The sequence below is a fragment of the Cebus imitator genome, unplaced genomic scaffold (genome assembly GCF_001604975.1).
Source record: "Cebus imitator isolate Cc_AM_T3 unplaced genomic scaffold, Cebus_imitator-1.0 Scaffold275, whole genome shotgun sequence".
NCBI lineage: Eukaryota > Metazoa > Chordata > Mammalia > Primates > Cebidae > Cebus > Cebus imitator.
Genome location: NW_016107590.1, coordinates 1345236 through 1356154, shown reverse-complemented (window position 1 = coordinate 1356154; position 10919 = coordinate 1345236). Strand labels below are relative to the sequence as shown.

The following is a 10919-nucleotide window of genomic DNA, read 5'->3' as shown; positions in this document are numbered from 1 at the left end:
GAGACCTCTGTTCTGTTCCATTGGTCTATATCTCTGTTTTGGTACCAGTACCATGCTGTTTTGATTACTGTAACCCTGTAGTATAGTTTGAAGTCCGGTAGTGTGATGCCTCCCGCTTTGTTCTTTTTGCTTAGAATCGACTTGGCTATGCGGGCTCTCTTTTGGTTCCATATGAAGTTTAAGGTGTTTTTTTCCAGTTCTGTGAAGAAGGTCATTGGTAGCTTGATGGGGATAGCATTGAATCTGTAAATGACTTTGGGCAGTATGGCCATTTTCACGATATTGATTCTTTCTAACCATGAACATGGAATGTTTCTCCATCTGTTTGTGTCCTCTCTTATTTCGTTGAGCAGTGGCTTGTAATTCTCCTTGAAGAAGTCCTTTACGTTCCTTGTTAGTTGTATTCCTAGGTATTTTATTCTCTTTGTGGCAATTGTGAACAGAAGTTTGCTCTTGATTTGGCTCTCTTTAAGTTTGTTATTGGTGTATAGGAATACATGTGATTTTTGCACATTGATTTTGTATCCTGAGACTTTGCTGAACTTGCTTATCAGTTTCAGGAGATTTGGGGCTGGGACGATCGGGTCTTCTAGATATACAATCATGTCGTCTGCATATAGAGACAATTTGACTTCCTCCTTTCCTATTTGAATGCCCTTTATTTCTTTTTCTTGCCTGATTGCTCTGGCTAGAACTTCTAATACTATATTGAACAGCTTGGAATTTTAGTGTTGAACCATACACATGTACCTCTTGTAATAGAGCTCACAGTCAAATATTAATGAAATGATTATGTCAGTAAGTATTTACTGTTGAAAACCCATTTTCCAATGGGAGTAAGACTGCTAACTAGTTAATTGGAAAATGCAGTTAAAGTGGGAAGTATGTATATGATTCAATATGTATATTTTTAATCATATAGATATGGTTTTTACTTGCTAAATTTGATAGAGCCAAGGTGCTTTCTTTTAGGATCTGTCTGGTCATTGAAATTTTCTGTTAACATTCTTGCATAAAGCCCACTCAAAATGATGGGATATACATATCATCTACAATTTCCAGTTTCAGATACTGTAACGTGAAGGGAAAACCTAAAGACACTTGTGAAGCCATTTAAATTCACTAAGATTTTTATTTTTTTTCCCCAATCTTTTACACTTGTCTTGACTACAACTAATTTAAGAGCAATTATTTCCCCCCAGCTTTTCAGGTCTTTCCAAAGCATTTAACTGAGCTTTCATAGAAACAGTAACTCTCTTTTTATGCTCATATTTGATCAGTTTATGTGATATTTAATTAAACTACGTAATTATAGTAATACATACAACTGCCATAAACAGGTTTGGGAACAAAAACAACCCACTCTTAGTAAGCATAAGCTCAGCTGGTGGGAGTAGAGGCCTTGAGGTTACCAGGTGGCAGAAGCCACAAGTGTTTGATCGTGATCTGGGCAATCCATCAATACGTTTTACGAAGGGATGTGAAAGCATCACTTAATTCCCTGTGGTGCTGAATTAAGAGAGCTTCTGTTGTAATTAACAACGAATAAATATTACTAAAGAAAAGCGGTGGGTGCCATAAAAGTCTGTGATTAGGGGATGTGATATATACATCCCAGTCCTGTGACGTTAGGAAAGGACTTGACTGTTGACCTAAGATGATTAGAGTTACCTCAGAGATGGGCTGGGGTGGGAATCTGGAGAAAAGTGTTCCAGGCAGCAGGAGAAGCAGGGTCAATGGTGTGAGGGTGGAAGGAGGATGTGTTGAGAATGAGGAACTGAAAGAAGGCAGTGTGAGTGGAGCAGAGAGTGGCAGCTGGGGAGCAGTCCTGGATGAGGCAGAGGGAAGTAGAGGCCACAGTCATGAAGATTTCCGGGCTCTGACAAGCAGGAGGTCTTCATCTCTATTGACGACGGGAAGCTCCCAATACATGTGAAGCAGGAGTGTGCTTATTTGATCAAGAGCAACAGCCAATTTGTAGAGTTTAGTCCCCCAAATTCAATTTGGGCACTTGGATTGTATGTTTTCCTAATCTAAATACACTATAGGTAACGGAGAGAAAAAAAAAATCTTTTTCTTGACCTCTGCCATCAGAATTTCTCTTAGAGAGAAACTGTCCTCATTCAGGAAAATACATTTATCAGCAGCTTGTGGGTCAGCAATGAAGATCTGAGGATAGGTGTTGAGATAACAAAGAGATGCTAAATATCTCTGCTGAGAAAATAAAAGGGAGTGAAAGAGAAGGAAGGGGAGTATTGTATTGGTTTTCTAGGTCTGCCTTAACAAAGTACCACAAACTGAGTGGCTTAAAATAACAGACATTTATTATCTCCACTGTGGAGGTTAGATGTCTGAAATCAAGGTGTCAGCAGGGCCATGCTCCCTCTATAAAGCTCTGGATAGAATTTTTCCTTGCCTCTTCCTGGCTACTCCTGGTGCCTGAGCAATCCCTGGTATTCCTCGGTTTGCAACTGCATGCCTCCAGCCCTGCCACTTGTCACATGGCATCCTCCTTGTGTGTCTCTGTCTGTGCATCTTCTCCTTTTCTTATAAAGTTGCCAGTCAAATTCGATTAGGGTCCACCTAAATTACTTCATCTTAACTTACTTGCATCTACAAAGACCCTGTTTCTAAATAAGGTCCCATTCACATGCACTGGAGGTTAGGACTTGAGTATATCCTTTTGGGGGACACAATTCAACCCATAGCAGGTATAAACAGAGAGAGGTAGGAAGGATAAAAAAAATCATGAGATGTTAAGGGGTTAGGGTGGCTACAGCCATTAAGAAATTGCTGGTGGTGGAATGGCTGAGAGGACTAATAATACATTTTAAAGTGCTTTTTGAAGGCATAGAAGTAGCCAACAGACATGAAAAAATGCTCAACATCACTAATCATCAAAGAAATGAAAATCAAAACCACAATGAGATACCACTGCACACCAGTCAAAATAGCTATTAAAAAGTGAAAAAAATAACAAGGGCGGCAAGGCTGTGGAGAAAAGGGAATGCTTATACACTGCTGGTGGGAATGTAAATTAGTTCAGCCACTGTGGAAAGCAGTTTGGAGATTTCTCCAAGGACTTAGAACTACCTTTGGATCCAGTAATCCTATTACTGAGTATATACTCAAAGGAAAATAAATCATTATATCAAAAAGACACATGCACTCATATGTTCATTGAAGCACTATTCACAATAACAAATACATGGAATCAACCTAGGTGTTCATCAGTGGTGGCTTGGATAAAGAAAATGTGGTACATATACACCACGGAATACCACGCAACCATAAAAGAGAATGAAATCATGTCCTTTGCTACAACATGGATGCAGCTGGAGGCCATCATCCCAAGTGAACTAATGCAGGAACAGAAAGCCAAATACTGCATGTTCTTATTTATAATTGGTAGCTAAACATTGGGTACAAATGAACATAAAGCTGGGAATAATGGACTCTGGGGACTATTACAGCTGGGAGAGAGAGAGCGGATAAGGGTTGAAAAACTACCTGTTGGGTACTGTACTTACTACCTGTGTGATGGGATCATTTGTACTCCAAACCTCTGTGTCACAAAATATACCCATGTAAAAAAGCCTGCACATGTACCCCTTGAATCAAAAATAAAAGTTAAAATTATAAAAATAAATAAAGATCTGATCCCAAAACAAATGAATATCTTTCTTCCTGTATAAGACATGACTACCTACAAAATGTCTCCCCACTGTGCCCAGAGTGATGACTCCTACCTTTTCAGTGACACTTCTGTTACACATGTGTTTGTTGATGCTTTGATGGAGGAGATGAGGGGGCAGAGGACAAGGGTGATTAACAGGAAGGACTTGGGTTCCATGTTAGCTTCACTGACATAAAGGATGCAATCATAGGAAACCTCCAGAGAACAATTCAATCGATGTCGGAAAGCTGGGGGAGAAAAAGTAATCCTGTGACTGTAAACCACTGCGCCTGTGTCCTGGTCTCCCAGATATTTCCACAATCTGGGGGGTTGGAAACCTTATCTCCACCTTGTTGGGCAAGGGCCAGGGTTTCAAATATAGTTATGAAAAATCTTCCTCTTCATTTGGTGCTGTCAGCCCTTTGAGGGTACAGTACAGGGTTTTAGCTATATTTAGAGTGCTTACGAATTACTTAAAAAAACACACCCCAAATCCCGCATTTTGCCTCTCTTGACCTACCATTTTCCAAATATAAAAATTCCAAACAGATGATCACTTTGATGGTGGGAGACTGTTCCCTGAAGTTCAGTTTTCAGGTCTTGTCAGTTTCCCTTCTTACTTCAGTAAGACGTTAAGTTTTATTTCTGGATCAGTGGCTGAGGCACTGAAGCTCTTCCATGCCATTCACTCAGGTTGGTGGTTTGAGTCTCAAAACAAAGGAAACGATTTCATGCAGTGAGTCCAGATGTTTGTGTTTAGCATTATTGCTATTAGCCATCAAGTCAGAGAGTTGTACAAAATTAAATCCATCCTTGAGGCCTGGAAGGGAAGACAATCTTAATAATAGCTTCAAGTCCTCAGAATGAAATATCCTGAAGCGGGGGAAGAACTACTATCTCCATGAACTACAGTCCTATGCCGCAGCCCTTTCCTTCATTTCTGTGCTTCACTGACGTTGGTATTTAACACAAATGTGGTTTTAAAGCATATCAAACCCTCATTAAAACCTAAGTAACTGGCAAATGGTTAAAATAATTAATAAAGCAGGGTTTCTTTGTTTGTTCTGTAAGCAGCTCAAGGAAAATGAGAAAATTTGCAGTTGGCAAAGGTATTATTGGTGGCTAATACATCCGGCCTCTGTAGAATCTTTCACATCTCACTTATGTCATGAGCACTTAGGCTGCCCAGGCAAAATAAAATGAAAAGTGGGCAACTATCCAGAGTCTGTGAATACAATACGATGCTGTATTTGCATATTTAGGCAAGAAACTTTTAGGGTCTTCTCCCACTTTGTGCATTCTGCATGGATTGTTGGTTAGAACAGGTGGATACTGCTCTACTTTACCCCTGAAGGAACTGGCTAAACCATCCACTCTCCTGCATTATGTCAGGGAAATTTGTGTTCTCTGGCTGCTGAGAAAAGACGGGTCCTGTTGGTGAACCTCACGGTCATCCTCTTAAGCCTCTGAGAACCAGCTGGTTTCTCACTCGAACCAAGTCATGTCTGCATGACTCCTGCATGCTGAGGGAAGGTGTCCTCAATAGAGGCCCTCACGTCTCAGGAGTCCTGAGACGGCCCAGAGAATGCTGGAGGAATGGCCTCTGAAGTTCCCTCTGACCCAAGGCCTATGCCAAGTGTCAGGCTCTCTAGTTCTGTACAGGGCTGGTTCGTTTCCATAATTCCTGCTCTGCACTTATTAGTCCTCACAACAACCCTTTAAAGACAGTTATTCTGCCAATATAAAAGGTGCCAGTCTTCTATGGCACCCTGGCTTCTACCATACCCCAAGCCCAAGACCATCTTTTCAAAGCTCTGTGTAAACTCTAAATGGTTACCATATGTTAGAAAGATTAAAACAGAGGGAGAGAAAAAATCTCAGCTTGAACTAGCTACATTGGTGCTCATTACCTTGCAGATATAAAGCATTCTTAAGTTTTAAACATTTCCATTTTTTAATAAGAGCAAGTCAAAGTTGGCCAGGATTCTGAAGAAATCTCTTGAAATGGTAATACATTTAAAAGGCTCTTTATAAAATCAAGAGTAGTAGCTACTTTTTTAGTAGCTTCCAAGAGTGGGAAAAGCAGGAAGACTGAAGGATACCAATACTTAGACAGGTATGAATGTTAGAAAGTGGGGATCAGTTATTCACATTAGTTAAAGAGACAAGACAGGAGTAAGGGATAAGTTTGGTGGCAAAAAGAAAGTTAATCTAAGAAACACATGAAACTGGCCTTGCCCCCTTGTACTGCTGGTGGCAATTCAATTATCATATAGTCATATTTCTTATTTTGTAATTGTTAATTGGTTAACACATAGAACATTTCTATGATATTCTTCTCTCTTCCCAGGCATGTGTGTGTGTGTGTGTGTGTGTTTGTGTGTGTGTGTGTGTGTGTGTTTGTATACAAAAATGAGGAAATGGAGAAACAGCAGAGACATGTGTTACGGGCTGCCTCCATCTAGATCTGGGGAAGGTCAAAACCCAGACTTACTGTTCCCTTCCACTATCATGAGCTAGATGGTCACCTTGAAGACACTCACAGTTTCTTTGCCATCGGGTCTTACTCTAGGGTTATTTGTGGCTTCTTGATTTAGCACTATTTTTTTCTGATCATCATTGATTCTCACATAAGTGTAGATGATGAGGGAGAAAATCTAACTAAATGGAATCCTTCCTACATGTGTCATATTTTCTCTGCCCAGTGCCTGTCTTAAAAGCTTATCTATATCTAGTTGTATATTATCTCTCATAGCTTGCTTGGACTCCTCTTTCCTCTTGGTCTCAAGAAAAGAGAGAGAGGGTATTTAAAGATAGTTCTCCATGGCATGCCGCCTGTACTTCTGCAGGTAATTTAAACGCCACGTGGTCTCCACCATTGCTGTGTGCTGTAACTCAGTAACCCAGTGGTAGCTTGACCTTCAACAGCTGCTGAACCTCTCTGTTTCTAAGCAGGGGCAGAAGAGGCCATTAGAGCAAGGAAATCACATGTGGCTTTCCAAACTGCATGAAATACGTCTATTGTGACTAGATGAATTACATATTCATGAAATGTGTGAAATGGAAGGCAACTCTGCTTGCCAAGCCCTCATGTTGGCTGAGCACAAGGCCCAGCAAACAATGCGAAGCTCTGGCTCTCTCACTTATTTACCTTGCCAGTCAACATGTGCTGTGGAATTACAGTTTTCTACAAATCATGAGAGGAAAGCTGGGAAAAGTTCTGCATTTCCAAAGAAAACTGAATTCTAGAATTATTACATTTTAATCTCATACCAATGAGCATTTATTGGGTAGCCACTGTTCTAACATTATCCTAGCAAAACTGCAATACTGTATTATTAGGAAAGGAATTTATTAGTCAAAAGGGAGTCCCTGCACACACTGTGAGGATCCCTCTTTCCTCCATTAAGTAGGATGTCTAACTAGTATGTGTATAACCACTCACACCAAGATAAGAGTTTTGATGTTTCTATTTCTTATTACTTCCTGTTAGAAGAGAATAATGGAAACTATTTCTACCTTACAGATGGGAAAAATGAAGCCAGACATGTTAAGTGACCTCCCAAGGGACGTTGTTACTGGCAGAGTCGAGAATAGCATTACATTGCTGTCTCTTGACTCTGAGTTCATATTTCCAGTACCAGAGCACTCATATGGATTTGATGTTAGTATTATAATCTCAGTAACAAGGATGACCAAAAAGATTTTGACATTTCAAGTACTCTCTCTGGTTCTGTTCGTAGATCATCAAGGGCATAGGTCCAGTACTGGTTAGTATCTTGCACATGCTGTTCCTCTTAGCTTCAGTCCTTTCCCCTTCTTTACCCTAATATTGCTTCATCTTTACATTTTCTGCTGAGCCTGGTGAGCTAAACAGCCTCCCTGGTGGCTACTCAAACCTTCTTCCTGGGGTTTCTGTACTGCAGAGATTCCGAATATGATTTAGGGCTCTGCTAATCAGATGCATTCACACGAGACTTAAATTCAGAACTGAGTTAAATGGCAAGAGCAGCGTGGTCTGTTAGCCTTTATTTTTCCCCCCAGCAAGGATCTAACAGGAACCAACAACTGTATCCATAAAGAATTGCAAATGAGGTGTATTCCTGGAGCCAATGGTTGCCCTGTCAGCCTTTTGATTTTCAAGCTTCCCGAATGTGGCAGAGAAGGCAGCTCCACTTGGGAGTCCAGCTCTGCATTATTGTTCTAGGACACATTTCTCCAGGTTTGCAGAGACTGCTTTTCTTGACCTTTCAAAGATTTTGTTAGCACCTAATTTCCTGTATTAAATCCTTTTCTACTTCAGCTTACTAGAATGGTTTCTCTGATCTGCAACTGAGTCCTGACTGATCTGCTGCTCAAAGATCACCTGTAAGGCCCTCTGCACCGTGAGTCACCTGCTTGTGTTCAGTCACATCATAGTTCATTTAAATCAATCTCTCTCTCTCACTGTGTATGTGTGTGTGTCTCCTATGCCCAGCCTACAAGGTTATTCATCTTTTAGTCCTGCTATACCTAGGACAAAGCCGAGCACAGAATATTCACTTCAGAGATGTTTGTTTGAATAAATGGATGGATGACTAAATGCATAGGAACAAATATCCTGTGACACTTAGTTCACGGGAGAATGAAAAACTTGTTGAAAATGCAATTTTATTTCATATATATGCCATTAGTGTATTTTATATAATAAAATGTAGAAAGGCACATACTTTTAGCTTGATATTAATCATTACCTCTTACTTAAACAGTCAAATGGGATTTGCTTGCCCGGCAGTTAAATATTTTGCTATCCTCGGAAGACTAGCAATGTGTATTGATGAATGTGAGCCTTGCCTCTTAGCTCCTGCCTCTTCCCCATTACATTTCTTTCTGGGTATATTCTGAGCAGGTGCTACTAGATGCCTCATTAACTGCATGGAGCTTTAGAAATCATGGGTGAGATGATCCCTTGCCAGAAAGTAAGCCCTGAATTCTTTAAACACTGTCCTGGACTTAAAGTACTGTGATTCTTTCTGTGTTGCCACCAGCGACAGACAATGGCTTAAGGTGCCAAGAGTTTGAATTGATGTTATGTCTTATCTCGCTCTGATCTTCCTTCTTGTTATTATTCAGTCCTTTCTCTATCATTTATCTGTTTCATTTCCCCATTAATATTTATTAAGTGCCTACAGCTTACATAGTAATAATAACGGTAGTAATATATACATTCTATTTTTAAAAGCGATTGTAAAAAATTTTCACAATTTGTAACTCATTTAATTCTTGCTAAAATTTTCTGAGGTCAGGAGGTTAGGAACTAATAATCTCATTTTATTTGTTAAGGGTTGAGAGGTACAAAAAGAGTAAGTGTCCTGCTGAAAGTCACACAGTAGAGGTGGGCCTACATGGTACCAATTGACATGATCTTAGGTTCAGTTTGTCCTGATGCCATTTTTTTTTTTTTTTTTTTTGAGATGGAGTCTTGCTCTGTTGCCCAGGCTGGAGTGCAGTAGCACAATGTTGACTCACTACATCCTCCGCCTCCCGGATTCAAGCGATTCTCCTGCCTCAGCCTCCCGAGTAGCTGGGATTACAGGCACCAGCCACCATGCCTGCCTAATTTTGTATTTTCAGTAAAGATGGGCTTTCACCATTGTTGGCCAGGCTGGTCTTGAACTCCTGATCTCAAGTGTTCTGCCTGGCTCAGGCTCCCAAATTGCTGGAATTACAGGTGTGAGCCACCGCACCCTGCCCGATTCCATATTTTTAATGGTAAGAAACAACATGAAGATAAAAACACAAAATTCAGAATGTCATATCTTTAGGACTTTGCACCATGAGCCAGTATATTATGTATGTGTAGACACAGAGGGCATATCATGGAGACTTTGAAAATCTTTCAACTCAATTATGCAAGATATTTCTACTATTCATGAATGTATGTGCTGCCTTTATATGAAGCACCCAATTGGAGAGAGCAGGGAAATCTCAGCTGGTGATGATGAATCTCTTTGGCATTAACAGTCCCATTGCAGCAGCAATCAGAGGAAGCCACACACCCACAGTACTCTTCCCTGGCCTGATGACACACAGGATATTAAGCAATATTTCCAAGGAAGGGATCAGCCAGGGGAAGGGAATTGGGGTGGGAGAAACATTCTAGGAACCAAGTCAATTGGGAATTGATTTAAGGGTCTAGGGAGGAGAGAGGGAGAACAGGGGAAGAGATGGTGAATAATTTTCTGTGTAACACCAGAGAGCAAAATACTTATACCAGTGGGTAGAGCTAGAGGGGAGGCAGAAGAACATGGTTTCTGGCAATTACAGGAGTCCAAAAATGAGCTGGACCACACTGGGAGGTAATAAGCTCTTCATCATCAGAAATGTTCAAGAATAAGAGCACCTGTCAAGGCTGCTGTAAAGGAGCCACCCATGTGGGGAAGTTAGTGTCATCGAGTTGTCAGACGCCAGCAGGCTGGGAGCTGGTGGAGAAGCAGACCTCACCCAAGGAGTCTGATTTAGTAGGTCTGGTAGTATCTAGAGAATCCTTGTTAGGAAATCGCTAGGCCAGAGTGGTGAACTCCACAGTGGAGGGCACAAGATACATTAAATTCCCTTGATATTTATATTCTATCTAAGAGCATAAAAAGAAAGTTGGCTTACTAACATTTGATGTCTAGTGAATCAGTCTCGTGCCACGTCTGAGAGGTCACACAGGACACTGCAGCAAGAGCAGGGGTCCTCCAACATGGAACGCTGCAGCAGGATCTACCTTTCTTCATTTATATTTGCTTGTTTCCATACATCTGTAGTTTGTGCCCTGTTGAAGAAATGTATCTTAAATTACAGAATTGCAAATAGTATTATCTTTACACTAGCTTAAATGAAATGGGAAATAAACATGACAATTGTTGTGTCACAAAGAGGTTTGCGGTTATCTTGGAGTGAAATAAAGCATAGTCTAACTTAAAGTTGTACTTTTTTTTTCTTTTAAAAAGAGACATGTGCGATCATGCAAGTATGCCGACCTCCTGTGATAAGTGTCCGATAATAGTAGACTTCTGATACCATTTTGAACAAATAAACACACTTAATGGTCCCACTTAAATACATGGACCAGGCATGTTCTGCTTTAAGTGGGTTAAGTCATTGACTCATCAATAGTCTTAAAAAGAAGGGACCATTAACTCCATTTTACAGATGAGGAAACTAAGGCTTAGAAAGACAAAGTGACTTCCCCAAGATCACTCAGTTAATCAGTGAA

General features: G+C 40.5%; 1 protein-coding gene across 1 annotated transcript in view; it reads right to left on the bottom strand.

Annotated features, from left to right (window-relative positions):
* CUNH5orf63 (chromosome unknown C5orf63 homolog) overlaps positions 1-10450 on the bottom strand; it is a 42554-nt gene extending 32104 nt beyond the window's left edge. Inside the window, exon 1 of the mRNA XM_037728672.1 lies at positions 10323-10450. The gene's annotated coding sequence lies outside the window, so the exon portion shown is untranslated. The remainder of the gene's footprint in view (positions 1-10322) is intronic.
* Between the last annotated feature and the right edge of the window lie 469 nt (positions 10451-10919).